At 42.1% G+C, this 7,631-nt stretch overlaps 1 pseudogene; it reads right to left on the bottom strand.

The window, feature by feature from the left end:
- Window positions 1-529: 529 nt before the first annotated feature.
- Window positions 530-1,594, bottom strand: LOC115071428 (annotated as a pseudogene).
- Between the last annotated feature and the right edge of the window lie 6,037 nt (window positions 1,595-7,631).

The raw sequence follows: 7,631 nt of genomic DNA, 5'->3' as shown, positions 1-7,631 counted from the left end.
TTTGCCATTACTAATGTATTTGTGGCTTCTTATCGCATCTGACCTATGGTAATAATTAGCACCATGATTTAACAAAGACCTTAGCTCCGTATTGCAAAACTCACTTCTATATACTATTCCATAGAGCAGCTGAGAAACAAGGAGTCAAGAAAGAATTTTGAATCTTTTAAATGTGTATAAGAAATATTTTTCATATTAATGATTTTTATTTAATTTTCTATCAGACACCTTTACATACCTCCATCATCCTTTCCTTTAAGTCATAGTGTGACAGTTTTTCATAATAAACTACTTATAGAGAAACTTTGGTCAAAAATGAAACAAGATTGCAAAATCAAACCAAGAAAACAAAGAACCATGGTTGCCTATTAAACTGACATTGTCACCAATTATACTTAAACAAACACACACTGTTTGCTTTATCTGTGATTACGGTGTCTCCATGGGGCCAGTGTTCCTCACTACTATGCTAAGCACAGAGCCTGGTCAACCCAAACCCTCTTGCTGGTCGGCAGAGGCTCCCTTGTGTTCATGCTGTCTGGAGGCCATGCGTTTTAGACTCTAGGATCTTGAAAACCTAAATTGTCATGACTCCATCGATACCAATAGTGCAAACTTCGTGACAATCTTGCATGTCTACCTCATAAATAGACACTTGAGTGATGCTATTCTGGGGCATCTCCAAGGCTGTGTTGCAGTCCATGATTTGGAAGCATACCTGGGCAGACCGATTGTGCTAGATACTCTGTTTTGGAATGACTAGTTTGGAGACAGAGGTCAGCAAGCTACACTCATTCTAAAGAGTTTTGGGTAGCAGTTGTGGCCAGAACCTATCACAATGTTCTCTAAGGAGCCGCAGGCACTTGGTTTTCAGAGGTGAGATGTTCATGCTTTTTGAGGCCTCAGCAATAGACACAGTGTTGTCATAGCTGACCCTGGCCAGATGGCTGGCAGAGACTCTGACCATGGCCCAACACCTATGTCCCTGCTATCAAGCTCTGACATCAGCTGACCAAAAGGCATCTTGCCACCCTACTGCTGCTGACCTGCTTCTCATCCACTTCTTTAGTGTAGGGAGAAGACACTCTGCATTTGAAGTCATGAGAGTCTGCAGCCAGCAGAATGTTGTTGGAATGCCAGTCCAGGATGGGGATAATGGACATTATTAAGGACATCAGTCATTTTCAGACTTGAAGTAGCAAACAGAAATGAGCTGAGTTCCACTCCCCACAGTGAACTTGTTCTTTAGTGGGAACCGCTTTGCAAAAGTGGCTGCCTGATTAAATCCTCAGGATTATCAGGGCTAGCTTCAGACGACATCTTTCTGACATCAGACATAGACCTTGAGGTCTGGCCCTCAAGTAACAATGAGGTTGCTCTTACGAGTCCACTCAATACCTATGATGTGTTGTTATGTTCCTTGAGTTCCTAAGCTTTCAGTTACTGGCTCCATTCGTCTTGGAGATATACATTTCATGATTATAGGGTTAAGGGCAATCTGCTTATGAGCCATGATCCAGACACGACAGGTGATTGGCTCTAGTAGAAACTGATGCACCAACATGATTCTTAGTGCTTTCAAGGGAGAGAAAGCTGGGATCAGACAGAGGGTTTGAAGACTCTGGTCAGTAAATATAAACAGGATCCAATGTGCACAGAGTAGGAAAAGGTAGGCCCAGAGGGAATGTTTAAGAAATATTTTAAAAATCTACCCAAGGGGCTGGAGAGGTGGCTCCGTGGTTAAAAGGACTGACTGTTCTTACAGAGGACCCAGGTTTGGTTCCCAGCACCTAACAACCATCCCTAACTCCAGTTCTGGGGGATTCAATGCCCTCTTCTGACTGCTACCTACACAAGGTGCACTTGCATACATATAGGCAAAACACTCATACACATTTAAAAAAAAAATTCACCCAAATGATGAAAATCTATCTGAGGTACACACTTTTTCATAAGTGCAACCAAAACAAGATTCCTGTTTCATAAATTACAGCCCTTATAAATACGGGCATTCGAAAGCTCCTTAAATAAACTGAATTTCCATGGTTAAATTTGTTCTATTCTGCCAAAATAGGTATTATTTAAGTTCCTTTTTATTTTCAGACATATCTCTCCTAGATAATATTCACTGGATGCTTTATGTTACCGGACTGCTTCTTTGACATCTGAACTGTTGGCCCTGTTGGCCCTTCAGAAGACAGCATGGCGGCTTAGAGACATGGATAGTTTGATAGGAACAAACGCACCAGTTCATTCGCCTCCTGGCAAGCCTTCTCTTTCCTGTCTTGAACTGTCAAGTTTCCCAAAGCCTTTCATTCTCATTTTTGAACTAAGCAGGCCTCCTAACATTTTAGTGGGAGTCAGAGATCTTCTGTGTTGTTTCTTTCACTTGTTTATCCTTCTGGCCAATGACTGGGGGACTGTTCTGTTTCCCAGCACAGGCAGAAGCTGGTTGTGTAGTTACTGTTATTTAACATTGTTTGAATCTTGTTCCTGCAGGATGAACATTCAGGGTAAGTGAGCTTGATATATAGGGGGTAGGGAATGTGTCATTTGAAATTCTGGACCATAATGCATCTTCTTATAGTTGGAAAAAGAACTTGCTAACACGGAGACTGGAAAATATATTTGTTTTCTATTGCTTAAAACAAAGTTATAACAGACTTAGTGGTTTAAAATGACAGAAACATATTCTCTCAGGGTTTCCGTAGGTCAGAGTCTACTGGGACAAAAACCTGAGACTTGTAATTCTCATTGAGAACCTGAGGTCTTATCCAAGCTCACTGGTTGCTGGATGAATTCATTTCCTTGAGGTGCTGTTTTTCCTATCTGTTGTTGATGAGAGACCACTCTCACCAGTGCTGTGAAAAAAGTGGTATTTTTCCCCATTTTATAAGTGGGGAAACAACATCAGTGATATAAACTTGCTCAGGGTCGCACAGCCTTTCAGGACACCACTCATCTTATGATGCTGTGCCGCTTGTCTGTGTTAGTCAGTGTTGTAGCAACAACAAAAGTCCATCCCATTTTATAAGTGGGGAAACAACATCAGTGATATAAACTTGCTCAGGGTCGCACAGCCTTTCAGGACACCACTCATCTTATGATGCTGTGCTGCTTGTCTGTGTTAGTCAGTGTTGTAGCAACAACAAAAGTCCATCCAAAGAGAGAAATAGAAAAGAACTCAAATAAGAGATTATGTATAAATGGTTGAGTTGAGATTAACACAGGAGAGAATTACTTGGGAGTCAGGAGTAGCAGGCCTGAGGGGAGAGAGAGAGAGAGAGAGAGAGAGAGAGAGAGAGAGAGAGAGAGAACAGGAGCAGAGACAAGAGAGCTTCGAGGCACTTTGGCTAGGAAGGGGCCTAGATATGGACAAGATCTGGCCCTCCTGGGGAGAGGCTGAAATAAATAACCTAATTGTCTCTTTGGGATCCAATCTCTCACTTATCTGGAAGCCAGAGGACTGAGGTAATTGAGCCTTCTGGGGTCAGCCTCGGGGTGCTGAGGGATAGAGGATGGGTCTAGAGGGTCAAGTGGGAAATGATCAGGATAAACCCTAAAAAATAGAGTCCCCCTGCAGAGGCATGGCTTGGCAAGCTTCTTGGGGCCAAAGCCCATGGTTTATACTTTGACATAGTACAATTTAGAGACAACTACTTAGTAGTTGGTTTTAACATCCCGACAATTGCTTTAGGTTGCTAGAGCTGCTGTAATGAGATGTCACAGACAGGATGACTTATACAGCAGAAATCTAGTCTCTCACAGTTGCAGTGGCCAAAAATCCAAGATCAAGGTGGGAGCAGGTCAGGTGTGCTTTTCCTTACCTTAGCAATGCCCTCTCACTGTATCTCTCAAGGTCTTGGTCTGTGATATTCATCCTGGGTTCCTCTGTGTAACCAAATTTCCACTTATAAGAACACCAACCATGTTAGATTACGGCCCACTCTAATGGTGTCATTTTGACTTAAACACCTCTTTAAATACCCTATCTCCAAAAACAGTCTCATTCTGAGGTACTGGGGTGTTAGAATTTCAATACATGAAATTGGAGCAGGCGGTTAACATTCATCCTGTAAAAGCAGGGTTGACTTATGAAACTTGTTTTTTAGGTGTATTTAATGTATATGTGTGTGCATATACCTGAGCATATATACATGTGCACTGTGTGTGTGCAGGTGCCCACTGAGGCCAGAAAAGGGTGTTATATTCCCTGAAACTGGAGTTATAGGCAATTGTAAGCCACCTGATATGGGTGCATGGAATTGAATCCAGGTCTTTTTCAAGAGCAGCAAGTGCTCTTAACTACTGAACCATCTCTCTAGCCCCCAAACTAGTTTCTAAAAGGAAATGGAACACAAGTTGTAATTGGAGGAATAAGAGGAAAGAACTAGTGTTTATTCCAAAAGGGTACTTCTGAGGTCTGCATTGCTTGGACTGACTCTCCCTGCCCATGGCCAGTCTTCAAGTGCTGATGGGTTAGGAGAGAGGATGTGATAGAGAAGGGGCCAGTGATGCACTCAGTGGGCCCCACAGAAATATAGAAGAATAAGAACTGGATTTTGGAGCTGGAGAGATAGCTCAGCAGTTAAGAACAGTGATTGTTCTTGCAGAAGACCTGGGTTAGAATCCCAGCATCCACATGGCAGCTAACAACTGTCTGTAACTCTGGTTCCAGGGGATCCAACAGCCTCTTCTGTTCTCTGCGGGCATTGCACAACATGGGTGCACTTACCTACACGCAGGCAATACACCCATACACATAAAAATTTTTTTTTAAAATAAATTTAAATTTAAAAGAAAGAACTGGGTTTCATAAAACATGAACCCTTTTTGACATAGGATGTGTCCAGAAACCAATAAAGTCCAGTGATGTCAAATCCATCTGTGATAGTAAAAACAGAATCAAGGGCCCAGCAGTGTCTCCCACTTCCTATGCATCGGCTATGCTGTTGAAATTGAAAAAATAAAGACAAAGAGACTTGGATTCCATCCCTATAGAGGCTTTTAGAGTAAGTTTAGAGTGGGGTCTTGTATAGTTTTTAAAGTTCCACCCGTGATTGTAGTGTCCAACCAGAAAGAAGACTCTGTCCTCATACAGTGATCTAGAAGCAAAGTTTACATCAGCAAACTGAATTCTAAGAACTCAGAGAAATCACAGCTGACAGCTGAGAAGTCCGGGTATTTTCCCCTCAACATGCTCAAGAGTTACCATGCCAGGTGTGAGGCTAGTGCTGTTTTAAAGTGCACATTTGTGTACATCCTGGTTCCTAAATCAAGATTATGAGTTCATCTAGTATTCAAAGAAATAGCAAGTCCTTTGCCAGACCTGAGAGGGAGATCAAACAGCTTGGGCCTATCCTGAAATTGATATGTTGAATCCAAGGGATTTTTAAGGCTGATTTTTCACTATATGAGATTTCTTCTTTGAAGATGACTTTAGACACTAATCCCGATGTGAGACAGGCACTCATTATATTAATTTAAAATACTCTACAAACAAGAATCCCTGCATTGGACCACATGAGCAGGACTCCGAATTCCCTGCCCTCATAGGGGTTGTAGTCCAGTTGTACAGAAAGAGGTAATAAACAAAAACATGTATTACACCAGAGGTGATAAGTGCTGTGGTCTCAGGAAGGAGATGGGTATTAAAAAGCAGACTTGGGGGTTGATGAGATGGCTCAGCAAGGTAAAGGCACTTGTTGCCAAGCCTGAGGACTTTGGTTGAATCCTACTACCCACATAATGAAAGGAGAAAAGTGACTCCCACAAGTTTTCCTCTGACCTTTATATGTATGTCTGGGTATATACTCCCACACAAATAAATAAATAAATATAATTAAGAGAATATTTTAAGGCAGTCCTAAGAATGGCCCAAAAGCAGAGGGAAAGGAAAATGGTATGCATGGCCTCCTAGAAGCTAGAATGGTCAGGATTTCATGGTGGAAAGAAAGACTGCATTTGAGGATGGGGTGTTGACCACGTAGTTGGCAGCCTGAAGGAAGCATTAAGCCTAGCAAAGGCAGTTCTTTTATTTGTTTTTTTTTTTTATTTTTGTTTTAGTGTTTGTGAGTGTTTTTCCTGCTTGTAAGTGTACCATGTGTGTGCAATGCCTGCAGAGGCCAGAAGAGGGTGTCAGATCCCCTGGAATTGGAGTTACTGATGGTTGTTAGCTAGTCTATGGATAAGGCTTGGACTGCTAAAACAAGCTTTCTGCGTTTCTAAAAAGGTAAAACAGAAATGAACCCAAACAGAGAGGAACAACCTCAATGATTTCTCCCCAGAGCAACGGCAGGAGATGGCAGGTCTTGCCTTTGCTCCTCTGAGAGTCATGTTCTTTAGGGCCTCAAAGAATGCCCGGGTTTACACAACTTACTCCACAGCGGTAAGCCTGAATGGCATTTACTGGCAGATAAAGCTTCTGTATGTCACATGGTAGAGAGCTGTGTGGCCAGATCTTATTTAGAATTACATTTAAAACCTAGAAATTGAATGATGTGTCCAGATAAATTCTGTGGTAAAGCCCAAACCAGTTAGATTTCAGGTTAAGCCTCTGCATTTCTGAACTACTGAACTACATGCCTTTATTCCCTCCAGGCCAATGCTCAGACCTTCTTGCTGGCAATATCAAACAGCGAAAGGCTCAGTGTACCCTCTGTGTGTGTGAGTTAAAGGATCAGCGGCTGAAGGTGGCAGTACCTCTCTGCTGGGAAAAGCTCTATCTTGATATGTCTCCTCAACACATACATCAAGTCGGTCTCTTCGTTCTTGATCTCCTCAGCTTTAATGCTAAACTTTTAAAGGCAAACAAACAAAGTAAACAAACCAAAAACCTCAATTTCTTTGAACTTCAAGTTAGTTTTCTGAATTTCTTTTTTTGGTCTGTCTTCCTGGTCTGTGCTGTCATTGAATGGTAGCCTCTTGGCACATCTTGCTTCTCAGAATCTCCAGGGGTATCAATACATTAGGAAAGCCCACAGACCTCCTGGTAGCTCTTGGGGCATGAAAATAATCCAACATCAGAAATAAAGATAGAAGAGGAACAAAAGGTGTTGGTTATTTAATCCGCATGTTATTGATGAAGAAACCAAGGGCCTATGAGAGGCTGTAATGTTTTGAGCAAGGTAGGGAGGACATTCCCGAAAGGTTCACAGGGTCTTTGCCAATGTACACCCCTTGCCAATGAACCCCATTTCCTCTGGTCCTGCCTTTCACCTCCCATACAGGTGAGGTTCATGAGCTCAGAGCCACATCAGACACTACAAGATGCCTTTCTTTAAGAATCTACCTTGATTTTCTGAGGGCAGTGGGATTGGCTTCCATTTACCATCAGAGCTCAGAAATAAGCTAAGATTTTCAGCTGCACAGGCTTCCCTAAGCAGTATCTGATGCACAGAGATGCATAAGCTGGGCAGTGAGCGCCACCCAGTCCACCGGGACAGGGACACACTATCTGTAGAAGTCCACTAGGCATCATTTTATTATTTTAGAAATAAGGGAAGGTCTTTCTTTCCTATAAAAAAAATTGTTGAGTAGATCCTCTTGCTAAAAGAGTCATTTAAATATTACTGGTCACGTCACATTGTAGTTGTTTTGAAATAATTATATCCATATCACAGACAGTAAAT

This window comes from Nannospalax galili, unplaced genomic scaffold (genome assembly GCF_000622305.1).
Source record: "Nannospalax galili isolate Female #2095 unplaced genomic scaffold, S.galili_v1.0 scaffold336, whole genome shotgun sequence".
NCBI lineage: Eukaryota > Metazoa > Chordata > Mammalia > Rodentia > Spalacidae > Nannospalax > Nannospalax galili.
This window is presented reverse-complemented; position numbering and strand designations above follow the sequence as displayed.